Source organism: Nelumbo nucifera, chromosome 7, assembly GCF_055504915.1.
Source record: "Nelumbo nucifera cultivar China Antique chromosome 7, China Antique-T2T, whole genome shotgun sequence".
Taxonomy (NCBI): domain Eukaryota; kingdom Viridiplantae; phylum Streptophyta; class Magnoliopsida; order Proteales; family Nelumbonaceae; genus Nelumbo; species Nelumbo nucifera.
In genome coordinates, this window is record NC_142655.1 from 12,819,243 (window position 1) to 12,835,898 (window position 16,656).

The window sequence follows — 16,656 nt, forward strand, 5'->3', positions numbered from 1 at the left end:
TGGATTTCGATATTTTGTTACCTTTTTGGATGATTTTTCTCGTATGACTTGGCTTTATTTAATGAAATCTCGTTCTGAGTTGCTTTCACATTTTAAAACCTTTTGTGCTGAAATAAAAACCCAGTTTGATGTGTCTGTACAAACATTGCGAAGTGATAATGCCAAAGAATATTTCTTTGATTCCTTCCAGACTTACATGGCTCAGAATGGAATTCTCCATCAATCATCTTGTGTTGATACTCCATCTCAAAATGAAGTGCTTGAGAGAAAAAATAGACATCTTCTTGAAACTACTAGGGCTCTTTTATTTCAAACACATGTTCCTAAACAGTTTTGGGCTGATGTTGTTTCTACAGCGTGTTTTTTGATTAATCGCATGCCGTCCATTGTTCTAAATGATCAGATCCCTTATAAGATTTTGTTTCCTAATAAATCTGTGTTTCCTGTTGAACCTTGTATCTTTGGATGTTCTTGTTTTGTTCATGATGTTCGTCCGCAGGTTTCCAAATTGGATCCCAAGTCATTAAAATGTGTCTTCCTAGGATACTCTCGTCTCCAAAAAGGGTACAGGTGTTTTTCTCCTCTCTTGAACAGGTATCTTGTGTCAGCTGATGTTACATTCCATGAACATCTTCCTTTCTTTACTGCTCCATCTACACCTGTGTGTCCACAAGAGGATGATGATCTACTAGTGTATCATATCACCGATCCAGACGCTAGTGTTGTTCCAATACCCCCACCACCACCTTCTCAACCAAAACTACCTATTACTCAAGTCTATTCTCGATGACCTAATCCTCCTGTGACAAGTCCGGCACCGGTCTCTTCTTCGTCATCGGATCCAATGCCCAGTGATATTGATCTACCTATTGCTCTTCAGAAAGGTAAACGTCAGTGTACTTATCCAATTTCCTCTTATGTTACCTATGATCGTTTGTCCTCTACTTCTTGTTCGTTTGTTGCCTCTCTTGATTCTGTAGGGATTCCCAAAACTGCTCACCAGGCTTTATCCCATCCTACGTGGCGTGATGCCATGCTTGAGGAAATGAATGCCTTGACTGAGAATGGTACTTGGGATCTGGTCGATTAAACTGCTGGTAAGAAAGCAGTTGGATGCAAGTGGGTCTTTGCAGTCAAATTTAATTCTGATGGATCAGTGGCTCGCCTAAAGGCTCGCCTGGTGGCCAAAGGCTATGCACAGACATATGGAGTGGACTATTCTGATACTTTCTCCCCTGTGGCAAAATTGACTTCAGTTCGATTATTTATTTCTCTGGCAGCTACATATGATTGGCCACTTTACCAGCTTGATATTAAAAATGCTTTCCTGCATGGAGTTCTTCAGGAGGAGGTTTATATGGAGCAACCACCTGGGTTTGTTGCTCAGGGGGAGTCTGGAAAAGTTTGTCGTCTTTGAAAATCGTTGTATGGACTAAAACAGAGTCCTCGAGCTTGGTTTGGAAAATTCAGTCAGGCAGTAGAGAGGTGTGGGATGAGGAAGTGCAAATCTAACCATATTGCTTTCTATAAGCAGTCCACATTTGGCATCATTCTACTTGTTGTATATGTAGACGATATTGTTATCACTAGGAGTGACACGAAGGAAATCTCATCCTTGAAATCCTTCTTGCAGAGCCGGTTCAATACTAAAGATTTGGGGCACCTAAAATACTTCTTGGGGATTGAGGTGGCAAGGAGTAAAAGAGGCATTTTCCTGTCTCAGAGGAAGTATGTTTTGGACCTGTTAACAGAAACTGGGAAACTGGGAGTCGAACCATGCAATACTCCAATGCTTCCTAACCAGCAATTCACAAAGGATGGAGATGCTTTTGATGATCCTGAACGATATAGAAGATTAGTTGGAAAGTTGAACCATCTCACAGTGACTCGTCCTGACAATGCTTACTCAGTTAGTATTGTAAGTCAATTTATGTCCTCTCCTACAGTGCATCATTGGGCAGCCTTAGAACAAATCTTGTGTTACTTGAAAGGAGCTCCTGGACGGGGGATACTGTATCGGAATCATGGCCACAGTAATATTGAATGTTTTTCTGATGCGGACTGGGCAAGTTCCAAGATTGATCGAAGGTCCACTATTGGCTATTGTGTTTTTGTTGGTGGTAATCTGGTTTCGTGGAAGAGTAAGAAGCAAAATGTGGTGTCGCGATCTAGTGCAGAATTTGAGTATAGAGCAATGGCACAAGCTTCGTGTGAGGTTATGTGGATTTCTCAACTCTTAACTGAGGTCAGTCTTAAAGTCTCAGTTCCAGTGAAGCTATGGTGCAATAATCAAGTTGCGATTCATATTGCTTCGAATCCAGTTTTTCATGAACGAACTAAACATATTGAGATAGACTGTCATTTCGTTCGTGAGAAAATTCAACAAAACTTGATCTCTACAGCATATGTGAAGACTAGAGAGCAGTTAGGAGATATCTTTACAAAAACTCTTAATGGAGCTCGGATTTCTTATATTTGTAACAAGCTGGGCATGATTGACATCTATGCTCCATCTTGAGGGGGAGTTTTACGAAATTATAGGATGTAAATATGTAGTATTAGCCCAATTAGGAATAACTTGATTATAGGAATTATTCTTTCTTTGATTTTCTTCCTATTTTAGTATCTACAAGGCTGTATGATTTTCTTCATTTTTTGTATCTGCAAGGCTGTATGATTTTCTTCCTTTTTAGTATCTACAAGGTTGTATATATATGTACTATTTTCTCAATTGAAAGATATCAATTTCTTCCAATTCTTGTTCTATCACACTTATCATCAATACATCCAACCCAATCAGCATCAATGTATGCCTCCAGCTTCATGTGTCCATGTTTGGCAAATAGAATACCTTTCCCTGGAGTACCTTTCAAGTAACACGGAACTCTTTCTACAACAACTAAATGTGTATCTTTAGGAGAATGCATAAACTGACTAATAGCACTCACTGCATAGGAAATATCCGACCGAGTCATGCAGAGATATAACAACTTCCCAAGCAGCCTCTAAAACACTCCTCTATCAGATAAAAGTTCACCATCTGTAGCATAAAGCTTATGATTGGGATTGATAGAGGTGGATGCCGGTTTAACACCAAGTTTACCAGTCTCTACAAAGAGGTCAAGAACATACTTGCGCTGAGAAATGAAGACACCATCCTTAGATCTAGCAACTTCAATTCCCAAAAAATACCTGAGATCTCCTTAAATCCTTGATCTCAAATTCAAAGTTAAGAAACTTTTTGAGTTTACTGACCTCCTAGGTGTCATTACCCGTGACCACAATGTCATCAATATAAACAATCAAAAAAGTCACCAAAGAGTTGCTTCTTTTCAAGAATAAGGTATGGTCAGATTGAGTTTGTGTGTAACCAAATGAGACAATAGCAGCCTTGAATCTCTCAAACCAGGCCCGAGGAGACTGTTTGAGACCATAAATGGACTTCTACAGTTTACACACCTTCCCTTGCATTTCCTTTCCATACACTCCCGGAGGCAAAGACATATAGACCTTTTCATGTAGATCTCCATTCAAGAAGGCATTTTCAACATCAAACTAGTGGAGAGGCCAATCAAAAGTAGCAGCTAGGGACAACAAAACCCGGACTGAGGTCATCTTGGCCACAGGAGCAAAAGTCTCAAGATAGTCAATACCATAAATCTCAGTGTAGCCTTTAGCAACGAATCTGACCTTAAACCTCTCAATAGAGCCATCAGAATGATATTTAATGGTTGTTAGAGTTCACAAAACAGGGGTATTTTGGTCATTTGGTTTTATCTATTTGAGAGTGAAAGGTTTATTTTATTCAAGTTTAAGTTGTGTGTCCCATCACTTATGAGGGACAATATTGTCTTTCTTGTAACTAAGTTTATTTGAGATAAATACAAGTGGGTCGACTAGAGAGGTGAGATTTTCCTCTACTGGCCGAACCCTTCTCCTTCATCTTCTTCTTCTTCTCTTCTTTTTCTTCTTCCTCTTCTTCTTCTCTACTTTAACCTAGAACTGAATAGGTTTTCACAATGGTAAATACCCATTTACAACCCACTAATTCGGTGGTTCCCTCCCTTCTGGCAAATCCACAATATCCCAGGTATGGTTCTTAACTTCTTATGCAAAGCATCCATTTCAGCCATCATAGCATCCCTCCATTCAGGTTTAGATAGGGCTTCTGGTACTGACCTGGGTATCACATGGGAAGAAACAGAAACAAGAAAAGAGTAATAGGTAAGTGATAGAAGGCTATAGGACAGGTGTTTAGAGATGCAATGGGCTATACACTTCCTCTTGCCTTTTGCGAAGAGCAATAGAAAGATCAAGGTCTAGGAAGGAAGTAGATGGGTCAGAGGAAGGTTGACATGTTACCTCAGTAATGATGGGAGGAGCAAGAGGCACTTCTGCAGGAGTGGAAACAACTTGCCCATGCCTAAATCTGTCTTTGGTACCACCATTGGAGAATAGGGTGTAAGGGAATTATAGGAGGATGAGGTGGAGGAGGAGTAGGAATACTCGAGGTAGTCACAATGGGAGAAGAGGACAATTCAGCAGATGACTCAAAAGGAACAGGAAGAGGAACTACTGGAGACATAGCAAAGGGCTCCTCAGATTACTCCCCCTCAGGAGGAATACTAAAGAAAGGAGTAGACTCGGCAAATGTGACATCCCGAGAGACAAAGTGGGTGCCACTGACCAGATCAAAATAGCAATGTCCCTTTTGTGTGGAAGCATATCCTAGAAAAAACACACTTACGAGCCTTAGGTTCAAATTTGTGCCTTTAATGGTTGTGAACATGTACATAGCAGGTGCATCCAAAAACACGGAGAGGAAGAGAAGAGAACCTCATTCGGAAAGAGAAGGCTAAAGGGGGTTTTGAAGCCCAGAACCCAGAAAGGCATACGGTTAATAAAAAAGGTAGTAGTAAGGACAACATCTCCCCAAAATTTAATAGGGACATGGGATGAAAAAATGAGGGATCTGGCAACCTCAACCACATGACGGTTCTTCCTTTCCACCACTCCATTCTGCTGTGGAGTTTAGGAACAAAAACTTTGATGAATAACCCCAAAAGTTTCAAGGTAGGATGAGAGGTTCTTCTCAAAATACTCCTTAGCATTATCAGAACGGAATATTTTGATCCAGGTGTTAAACTAAGGATAAGTTTATGAAATTTTTGCACAATAGTTGGTACTTCATCTCGAGATCTCATGAGATAAATCTAAGTGTAACAAGAACAATCATCAATAAAAAGAATAAAGCACTTGTAACCCCCATAGTAGGCAAATGATATGGCCCCCACACATCAAAGTGCGCAATATGAAAAGGAGAAATGGATCTTTTATTGCTTACTGAATAAGATTGTTTACAATGCTTTGCAAGTTCACAAGACTCACAATGAAGACTCGATAAAGACACTCCCTTGAAAATATTTGGAAACAAACGACTCGAAGCAGAAAAAGACAAATGACCAAACCGAAAATGACATAACATGACTCTCTCAACAAACTCTGACAAAACTGACTCCAAGGCTACTCCATGAGGTGGTCCAAGAATCCTATCAAGTGTGTCTAGCAAGTATATTCCATTCGCCTCATGACCACTCCCAATCATTCTCTGAGATTTCAGGTCTTGAAAAACACAATGAGTAGGAAAGAAGGTTATGCTATAGTCATGGATTTAGTTAAGCTGCTAATAGATAAAAGATTTGTATTAAGTTTGGGGACATGAAGAACAGAGGATAAAATAAGGGTGTCAGAGCTCTTGATATCCCCCTTGCCAGAGATGGGAGCAAGAGACCCATCAGTAAGAGATATTTTCTCTTTACCAGAGAAAAGGTGATATGAACAAAAAAGGTTAGACAAGCTGGTCATATGGTCTGATGCACCATAATCAATGATCCAAGGGATTTTATGATTACCTGAAACAGAAGCATGGTTTGCAAAAGCACGAGTACCTCAGTGAGCAAATGCCACTGTAGAGACAGTGGCTTCCAAGTGATTTAACAGCCTTCCATACTTTTTAAAATCTGCCTTCATTGCTACCAACTGTTCCATGGTTGACTTTTCTTCACTCTCCTTATTCCCTCCTTCAAGTACTGTGGCAACATTAGCAATCTTAGGCTTTCCTATCTGACCAGTCTTCTTAAAATTGTTGTTGTTCTTAAACCTGTTTGGTAGAAGATCTGGATGAAACTTCCAACAAGTGTCCTTAGTATGCCTCGGTTTCTTGTAGTATTCACATATCAGCTCTTTCTTCTCAATTGGACCCTTTGGCTTTATTCCAGCATGTGCAAAGTGTTCTATAGGTGAACTTTGTAATTGAACCTACCGCCTACTCTCTTCACTGCTTACCATAGCATATGCCTTGGCAAGAGTTACCTCATCCTTGGCCAGAATATTCTGCTTAATAATGTCAAACTCAGGGTTGAGTCCTATAAGGAACTCATAGACCCTGTTTCGTTCCACCAATTTCCTAAAAGTCTCTGCATTCTTTTTTTTTATCAATAACAATGAATTTTATTAATAATTGAGAAATTAAGAAATTACATAGAAGAGGAGCTAAAGAATCTTAACTCCCTACCACACCAATGTACACCCAAACCATGAAACAGTTACAAAACAACCCAAAAAAGAGAGTTTCTGTTCATCCCTTGCCTAGCTAAACCATCTACCAATGAATTTGCACTTCTCTTTATCCATGTACAATGAACTTCAATGTCCTTAGTCAGCCACTTAAACTTCCTCATTTCATTGTTGTAAATCCAGAGCTTAGAGCTGTCTTCTTTTAGCCAATTCACCACAATTTCAGAATCACCTTCTATGATCAATTTTTTAATATGCATGTCCTTGACCCTTTGAATCCCTTCAAGAGCTCCTAGAATCTCAGCCCTTAAGGAATCTCCCACCCCAATTGGACCGGAATACATAGCTAACAGATTCCCTTTTTCATCTCTTATCACTCCCCCTATTCCGGAGGGCCCTGGATTGCCCATGCTGCTGCCACTGAAATTCAGTTTGGTAAACCCGTGAGGTGGAGGTGTCCAGTAAGAACTTGGAGTCTTCTTAATTGAAGTTGAATTTGCAATCTCCTTCCAATTTCTTATCATCTCATCAACTGAGAAGTCTATAAACAATTCCAAAGTTTTCAACCAATGTATCACCCTAATATGGATAGTCTCCAAGATTACTTCCAAGCTTCTCTCCTTATCTGAGAAAATCCGTGAGTTTCTATCCTCCCAAACAGTCCAACATCTAACACATCTCCACATGATCTTAGCCCTTTCTGTTGGCTAGTGAGGCATGGAAGTGAATAAAGTTTGCACATTCAAAGGGGGGGATCACCTGCACCCAAACAAAGAAGTAAACCATTCGCAAATAACTTTAACAAACTGACAAGAAATTAGTAAATAGTATCTAGACTCACCATCAGATTTACAAAGGACACACCAGTGAGGAGACAAACAACTATTGGGTCTTTTTCTTTGAAGTAAGTCCCCTATATTAACTCTTTCCAGAAAGGCTTCCCAATAGAAACTCCCAACCTTTGGAGGTATAGGTTGACACCACACCTCTTTAATAGGGAAGGACAGTCCAACAGAAGGGGGTAAAAGGGCCTTAAAGAAAGAGGCACAAATGTAGGAACCCGAGGGAATGAGAGTCCAGATTCTATTATCTGTCATTGTGGGTTCAAGGAAATCCTCATCAAGAATGGATAATAAGGCTGAAATACAGTTTAACTCTATGTCCTTGATATCTCTTCTCAAGCCCAAGTTCCAGCCGAATCCAAAAGGTGAATTAGAAGGTACAAGGAAGGAGGAAATTGGTTCCTTTTTAAGGGTAGAGATAGCAAAAAGGGCTGGAAATTGATCTTTCAAAGAGGAATCCCCAACCCAAACATGTTCCCAGAATTTAATGAGGTTGCCTAAGTGCAAATCATACCTGATCCAAGGAGAGAACAAGGGCAAAACAGCTTGAATAGCTTTCCAGGGAGATGCTCTTGAAGTCCTTGCTAGAATCCCATCCATTGTCTGCCACCCCATGAATACTTCCCACTGTCTTAACCCAAAGTTTATCTTTCTCCAATGAAAATCTCCACAACCATTTCCCTAGTAGTGCTAGGTTCCTATTCCTTATGTTCCCAATTCCCAGACCTCCCTCCTTCTTACTCCTACACACCACCTCCCACCTAATCCTGTGGTCCTTCTCCTCCCCCGACTTGCACAAAAAATCTCTCATTAGTTTTTCCAGCCTGCTAGCCACCCTAACTGAAACCCTAAAGACTGACAAAAAATAAACAGGAAGATTAGCAAGTGTGGACCTAATTAGAGTGATTCTCCCTCTAAGAGACAAATAGTTTTTCTTCCAGTTGGCAAGTCTCTTTTCAAACATCTCCACAACAGGAGCCCAAAAATCACCTTTTTGAGGATCATCTCCCAATGATAACCCAAGGTAGTTTAAGGGACAATTAGATACTACACATCCCAAAATGTTTGCACATTCACATACCTCCCCTTCCCCCATATTGACTCCAACTATACAACTTTTCTCAAAATTCACTTTAAGGTTTGACATTTGCTCAAAAAGTTGTATAGTGAGCTTCAAGTTTCTAATCTTATTGATATCCCCTACTTCACAAAACAGAATTGTGTCATCTGCATATTGCAAGTGTGTGAGTGGTATGTATCCTCTTCCAACTCTCCATCCTCTTATTAAATCCCTAGAATTTGCTTTGGAGATTAGTCTCCCCAACACTTCTGCAACCAATGTAAACAAAAACGGGGATAGGGGGTCTCCATTCACCAAAGTGGAGTAATGGCAATTCCTAATGCAGCCCATCACCCATTTGCACCAAATGTCTCCAAACCCAAAGTTCATCATCACCTCCAGTAGGAAAGACCGATCAACAAGTCATAAGCCTTTTCCAAATCTAATTTGCAAACCACCCCTCTTCTCATGGATCTCTTAAAATCCTCTAGACTCTCATTTGCTACAAGTATCTGATTTGTTATCAGCCTCCCCTTCACAAAAACTCCTTGATTATTTGCTATTATTGTTAGGAGCACCTTCCTAATTCTAATGGACAGCACCTTAATGATGATCTTATAAAGGCTATTAACTAAACTGATCGGCCTATAATCCTTTGGATGACTTGCACCACTTTTCTTGGGTACCAATGCAATGAATGTGGAATTTAACCCAGGGTTAATCACTCCTCTGGTATGGAATTCATCAAATACCAACCTTAGGTCCTCTTTTAGTATCTCCCAACAATCCTAATAAAAAGCCATCATAAAACCATCTGGGTCTGGTGCCTTTGGTCTATCCATTGAAAATACCGCCTCTTTTATCTCTTCCAAATCAAATTTCTTTTCCAGCCACTCCCTATCTTTTATCTTTTAGTGTTGGCCATTCCAAACCCTCAAGCCACACCCTATTATTTAGGGGCCTTCTAAATACAGACCTAAAATGATCTACAAATGCTCCTGCAATCTCTCTTTGATTGGTAATTGTTACCTCTTCAATCTCCAAACTTGAAATAAAGTTTCTCCTTCTGCCACTTGCCATAGCATGAAAAAACTTAGCATTCCTATCCCCCTCTTTCAGCCATTTACATCTTGACTTCTGCCTCCAACTTATTTCCTCCTGAAGAAGATAGTCCTCTAACTGTTTATGCAATTTCCATCTTTGTTCCTTATCCTCTATTGTTAGGCTGCCCCTCCCTTCTTTGCTACCCAAATCTTCAATTTGTGCAATCACACTCTGCTTTCTTTCCTCTAGTCTCCCAAACTTTAAAAGATTCCAATCCTTGATTCGAACTTTCAGAAATTGAAGTTTTTTGTGAAACCACATCCCACTCCACTCCATTGTTGGGTTGCTCTCTAACCACCACTCTTTAACTTTCTTAATGAATCCCGGGTGTCCTAACCACATGTTTTCAAATCTAAATGGAGAAGGACCTACATTTCTCACCTCCTCCTTACAAAGTACAATAGGCCAATGGTCGGAGGTCACCCTCGGAAGTGCTTTAGAGTTCAGATTCCCCCAATGTTCTTCCCAATCATTTGAAAATAAAAATTTGTCCAACTTAGAGCAAATTGAATTGACTTGGAGATTAGACCAAGTATAACACCTATATAACAATGGGATCTCTTTAAGTTCAAAAGCATCAACAAATTGATTAAATCTCCTCATACTTGTGGTAGACCTCTGCTTAGGACTGTTTGTTTCTTTCTGATTACATTGAAGTCACCTCCTAAGCACCATGGCCCTTCCCACAAACCCCTTATGTCCGTCAGTTCTTCCCATAATTTTCACCTCTCTCTGTAATCATTCGGCCCATACACATTGGTTAGCACCCATTCAAATCCATCCTCCACTTGCCTAAATTTCAAGGAAACTGAAAATTGTCCTATCAATTGCTCCAAACCTACAACTACCTCATTCTTCTACATTGTCACAACACCCCCTGTAGATCCCCAGGAAGGTAAAACCACCCAACTAATCCCCCTACCTCTCCACACACTCCTTGCCCATTTGATGTCAAATTCTGCTCTTTTAGTTTCCTGTAATAGTACCACATCTGGATCTATTTTCTTGATGGCCTCTTTTATTACTGCTCTCTTCCTTGCACTACCCAATCCCCTAACATTCCAACTTATGATCCTCATTAATCTTTATTCTCCACCCCTTACACCTGTTATCCTCACTTGTTTCCTTTCCTCCTTTCCCCTCTAACACCAAAACTTTTATCTCCTTCCACATCCTCCACCAGTCTTTCAACCTCACTCATTTTTCTCCTTTTAGTCTTAACTTCTTCTCTCTTTTTTTGTAAGAACTCTTTCAACTCATTTGGATCTTTCAATTTACACCCCAACTTCTATACAAATACTGCCACAGAGTCCTCATTGGTCAAGCTCTCTTTTGTCTGTCTTTCTATTTCTCTCCTCCTGACCTATGTCCCCACCTCTACCTTCTTCCTCCTGAGTTCCTTCTACACTAGACTCTTCTCCCCCTTCCTTCTGTGGGTTATTCTCCTCAACTTCATATATCGTGTTCTCAAGGTATTCCAAAGTTCTATTATTACTATTAGCTTCCTCTTCTCTTCCTACCTCTCTCTCCTGACCCTCCCTATCTTTGCTTCTATCTCTTCCCTGTTCTTCTCCTATACAGCCTGTAGCCTCTAGACTGGGATTGGTATCTGACACACAAGACACATAGCAACCATTAGTAACATAAACCGAATGGACACAGTTACTTGGGTTTTGCTGGGAAAGGAAAGGAATACTGGAACTGGAGGCAGAAACTATCAAGTCCTGAAATGGTGTGTAAGAGTCAACTAACTCCTTGGCTCGAGTCTGAAGTGTTTGCCTTCCTGTCTCTTTTGTTATACAGTGAACTGTCTGCATCCTTTGCACTCTCCCATACAACTGTCTCCATAACATCAATCTCCTGCCATAGTGATTTCAGCATAGAGTAGTAAATTTCCACACTCTTCTCCCCCTATTTCAGATTTTTCATATCACTTTTCAGCTTGTAGGCTCTTGCCACATTCAACTTCTGTGAATAGGTTTCCGCAACACTATCCCAGATCTCCTTGGCCGAAGACATCCAAAGATAATGCTGACTTATATGGGGGCTGCATAGAGTTGACCAACCATCCTATTACTGTATAGTTATCCTGCATCCATTTCTCAAATGCAGGGCCTATCTCTTCGGGTTTCACCTTACTACTTGTGAGATACCCTAATTTACCTCTACTATAGACATAAATCCATATAGATTGAGCCCAAGATAAGTACTTGGTTCCATCTAACTTAATTGTGGTCACACCAATCAAAACGGAATCTACTGAGCCAAGCCTAGATACCGGCATCTACTTGAACTCACTTCCGTATTGCTCCATTGATAAAACGAAAATAAAAAAACTAGGGTTTTAGTCTTTATAAACTTACTTGAAGTCAAAACAGTACCCAGATGCTTGAAAACTAGGGTTTCACTAAGTCTGGCTGTCGGGGAGAAAGAGAGAAGATGTAACCGCTCCTACCAAAGCTTCTCAATCTCTTCCAGAACTGAACCACCCTCTTTTGGAAGTCAAAAGACACCTCCCAAGCACTGAGAGCCACACCAAAAGCTTCTTCTTTGAGCAGAAAAAATACATCACTTGTTGGCAGTCTTCGGCCAGACTTCAACTCTCCAAACCCTTCACCAACTAGGCAAAAGATCCTCTGAACTATAGAGAACCTATCTCTCCATACACTCTCCTAATCGAAGGGTGTATGGGAAAAGAGAAAAAGAAAAATAGGGAAGAAAGAAACTTGCTCTGATACCAAGAAGTGAATCAGTCCTCTAAAACGGATATAAACTTGATTAAAATTAGAGAGAAAAGTAGAGAACAGCAGTACAAAGGAAGAAGATGGAGAAAAGAAGAGGAAGAAGAAGAGTTCGATAATCTCCTCTCTCCCCCCTCTAATCCTTTTGTGAATCTTCATTCATTAAGCTAATTACAAGTATGCCCTTAAATGGGCAGCCAGCTAAGCAGAAACTTAAAGTAAGATTATAAAAAAGAAATAACAGGCCCACAAAGACAGGCCCATTAACAAACAAATAAATAACACACTACAAGAATAAAAGAATAGATACTAGGGCCCATTCGTCCCAATCTCTCTAAAAAAAGGAAAATGAGTGAGATTGAGAAGCTTAAGAGTGGAAGAAATTATGAGGAGGAGAATAGGAGTATAAAGAAAAGAAGAGGGGAGTGTTGAGTAATACCAGCCCAGGGGTGTCACAAATCATTACTATGAAAATAATAAGTTGGAATGAAAGAGGATTAGGAAATGCCAAGAAGAGAAGACTAGTCAGAAATGTATTCAGCAAAAAAAAACCAGACTTGAGCATGATTCAAGAAACCAAATTATTAGAGCTGAATAGAAGGTGGATAAGGGGCGTTTGGGGAGCAAGGGGTTTGAATTGGTCATATGCACCCTCGTGGGTTCAGGGGGAATTCTGACCATATGGAGGAATGAGGAAATGGAATGTGTGGAAGAATTGATTGGTCAGTATTCAATCTCCCTAAAAATTAAAAGAAAGGCAGACGGAAAATTATGGGCACTAACAAATGTGTATGGTCCTAATTCTTACAGAGAGAAGCTTTCTAGGAGGAATTATGTGTTGTCAAGGGCTTGTGGGATGGTCCGTGGTGTGTGGGGGGTGATTTTAATGTCATCAGATACTCGGGGGAATCAAACAACCCGAACCAGGGATTTACTACTAGCATGAGGAAGTTCAATAGGCTAATTGATTCTCTGGAATTAAGAGACCCCCCCTTGCTTCAGGTGGACTATACTTGGTCAAACTTTCAATCCCCCCCAACCTGCTCTAAACTGGACAGATTCTTCAGACCATTGCCCTATTTGTATTGAAAAAGAAATCCTAGGGGCAGGCCCTTCTCCTTTCAGGTTTGAGAATATGTGGTTTGAAGACCCTACATTTAAGATTAGGCTAAAGGAGTGGTGGGAGGCACTCAGGTTGAAAATGATAGGTTTCTCCCGGAAACTAAAGAGGCTAAAAGAAAAAATAAAAGACTGGAATAAAGCCCATTTTGGAAGGTTAGAAGAAATAAAAAATAACTTGGTGGGGAGGATTGAGGAGCTAGATAGGAAAGAGGCTCTCAAAGTTATTTCCGAAGAAGAAAGAGGGGAAAGATGGAATCAAAAGCAAAAACTGGAAGAGATATTACGAAAAGAGAAAATTTGTTGGAGACAGAAATCAAGGTGTCAGTGGCTTGTAGAGGGGGATGGAAACACTAAGTTTTTTCATTCTCTAGCAATTGGAAGGAGAAGGAAGAACTTAATCCTTAGTGTGGAGGAGAAGGAGGGACAAGTGGTAAGAGAAAGTAAGAGGATTACAAGGATTTTAGTAAATCATTTTAAGGAAATTTTTGCAAGCCCACAAGGAGTGTTGCCAGAATTGCCAAAGTTGGAAGGGGATGTTCTGTTAGAAGAGCAATCTCTTGCTTTAGAAAGGAGATTTTCTTTGCAAGAAATCAATGAAGCTATTTTTTCAATGGACAGATCTAAAGCCCCTGGGCCGGATGGTTTCTCCATGGCCTTCTATCAAGAGTGTTGGGATATGGTGAAATCAGAAATCTTGGAAGTCTTTAACGAATTCTTCTCCAAAGGGGAGGTTTCACCAGGAGCAAATGCCACATTTATCACTTTGATTCCAAAGAAGAGGGAGGCCAAAACTCCTAAAGACTTTAGACCAATAAGCCTCATTGGGAGTGTTTACAAAATTCTGTCAAAGGTCTTATCAGAAAGACTAAAAAAGGTGTTACCCTTGATCATCTCTCCTTTCCAAGGTGCTTTTGTAGAAGGAAGGCAGATTGTGGATCAAATCTTGGTGGCTAATGAATGCATTGTGGAAAGAAGAAATGGTAGAGAAAATGTGCTGGTTTGTAAAGTAGATCTAGGAAAAGCCTATGACTTGGTTAATTGGAAAGTCCTAAAAATATTAGAAAGACTAGGATTTGGAGCTAGATGGAGGTCTTAGATTAAAGGATGTTTAAGTTCAGTACTCAATCCTAATCAATGGTACAGCAAAGGACTTCTTCCTGGCTAGGAGAGGAATTAGGCAAGGTGATCCCCTATCCCCATTCTTCTTTACCCTAGTGGCAGAAGTGTTAAGTAGAATGGTGGCAAAAGCCGATGCTCAAGGCCTTATTAGAGGTTGGAGGGTAGGTAGAAATTGGGAGATTGTCACCCATCTCCAATTTGCAGATGACACTATCTTTTTTATAAATGAAACAATGAGGAAGTGGTGGAAAATTTGAGGGTGCTGCTAAATAATTTTGTGGGAGTGACAAGGCTGAGGATAAATTGGACCAAAAGTGGAATTGTAGGAGTCAATTTGGAGGAAGGAGAACTAACAAGATTTGCGGAGATCTTAGGGTGCGAAACCAGAAGCTGGCCTATTAGTTACTTAGGTCTACCCTTAGGAGGAAATCCTAGGTCAGTTGGGTTCTGGAAACCAGTTTTAGAAAGGTTTGATAAGAAGTTAGCCCTTTGGAAGAGGAATTATATTTCTTTGGGTGGAAGAATAAGCTTGCTTAGAACCACTCTGGCAAACCTCCCCACCTATTTCCTTTCAACCTTTAGAATCCCTTCTAGGGCAGCAAGGTGATTAGAGAAGTATATGAGAAATTTCCTTTGGGACCCAGGAGAGGAAAGGAAGGACCATTTGATTAAGTGGGAGCAGGTTAGCAAACCTAAGGAACAAGGGGATTTAGGAATTGGGAACATCCTTTTAAGGAACACAGTCTACTAGGTAAGTGGCTTTGGAGGTTTCCCTTTGAGGGCAACAGACTATGGCACAAAGTGATTGAGAGCATTCATGGGGTGGATGGAAATAGCTGGGATGCAAAAGTTTCCCCTCACAATTCTTCAACTTCTCCTTGGAAAGCAATTCATGAAATCTACCCTAGTTTCCTCAATTCCATCCGATTCGATGTGGGACAAGGTAATAAAATTCTGTTTTGGGAAGATTTATGGGTAGGGGAAACCCCACTTAAAGACCAATTTCCTATCTCTTTACGCTATCTAACCTCAAGGGGGAAGCTATATCCATTTTGGGAACACCGTGTCAAAACGGTGTGAACTGGAATTTGGGCTTTAGAAGGGGACAAAGGGAAAATGAGTGTGAGTCTTCAATCCAATTGCTAGACCTCCTAGGGCAAATCCACTTGGACCCTTCACTGGAAGACTCTAGAATTTGGGTAGGCTCTCCAAATGGCCTCTTTTCTTGTTCCTCTTTCTTAAAGTACTTGTTTCCCCCAACCTCCTAGGTGGGGATTTCCCTATGAAAGAAATTTGGTGCAAGCCTATTACCCGAAGATCCAAGCCTTCTGCTGGGAAATATTCCTTGGTAAGGTAAACACTTGCGATATGCTACAGAAAAGAAGGCCATACATTTGCCTTTCTCCTCATGTGTGCTCGTTGTGTAAGGAAAGTGGTGAGACCCTTTCTCATTTAATGATATCCTGTTCTTTTGTGACTCGAATTTGGGAATTCTTTTGTACTCCCCTTGGCTGCAGGTGGGTTCCCCCTCAAGATGTGGCAAGATTCTTCAACCATGAATTCTTGAGACAGCAAAAGAAAAGAGGGATGGTAATGTGGAAAGCAACAAAGGCAGCAATTTTGCTGGGTAATATGGGAAGGGAGGAACGACAGAATTTTCTTGGAAAAAAGTAGAGCAATAGAGGAAGTGATTGATAGTATCAAGGTGAAAGTAGCCCATTGGGTAAAACCCTTGGATTGCTTTCAAGTCTTCTCAGCCACAGACATTCTAAGAACATGGTCAGAAGTAGCACACTCTTCGAGAGTAAGAGATAAAGTAAGGTTGGAGTGGAAACCACCAGAAGGCAATAAAGTAAAACTGAATTTTGATTGGAGCCCCTTGGGAAATCCGGGCATCTTAGGAATAGGAGTATTAAGAAATTCTGAAAGGAGGATATTGGGTATATTCTCAGGACCGATTGGCACTGGAAACTCACTGAAGGCTGAACTATTGGCATTACTACAAGGGTTAAAGCTAGCCAAACAGCTAAGATACAGACATGTTGAAGTGGAAGGGGATTCAAAAGTAGTAATTTCATGGGCAGCAAACAGC

The 16,656-nt window shown here is 40.5% G+C and overlaps 1 protein-coding gene across 6 annotated transcripts in view; it reads right to left on the reverse strand.

The window, feature by feature from the left end:
• EMB2804 (tubulin folding cofactor B) overlaps positions 1-16,656 on the reverse strand; it is a 63,210-nt gene that overhangs the window by 14,095 nt on the left and 32,459 nt on the right. The window lies entirely within an intron of this gene.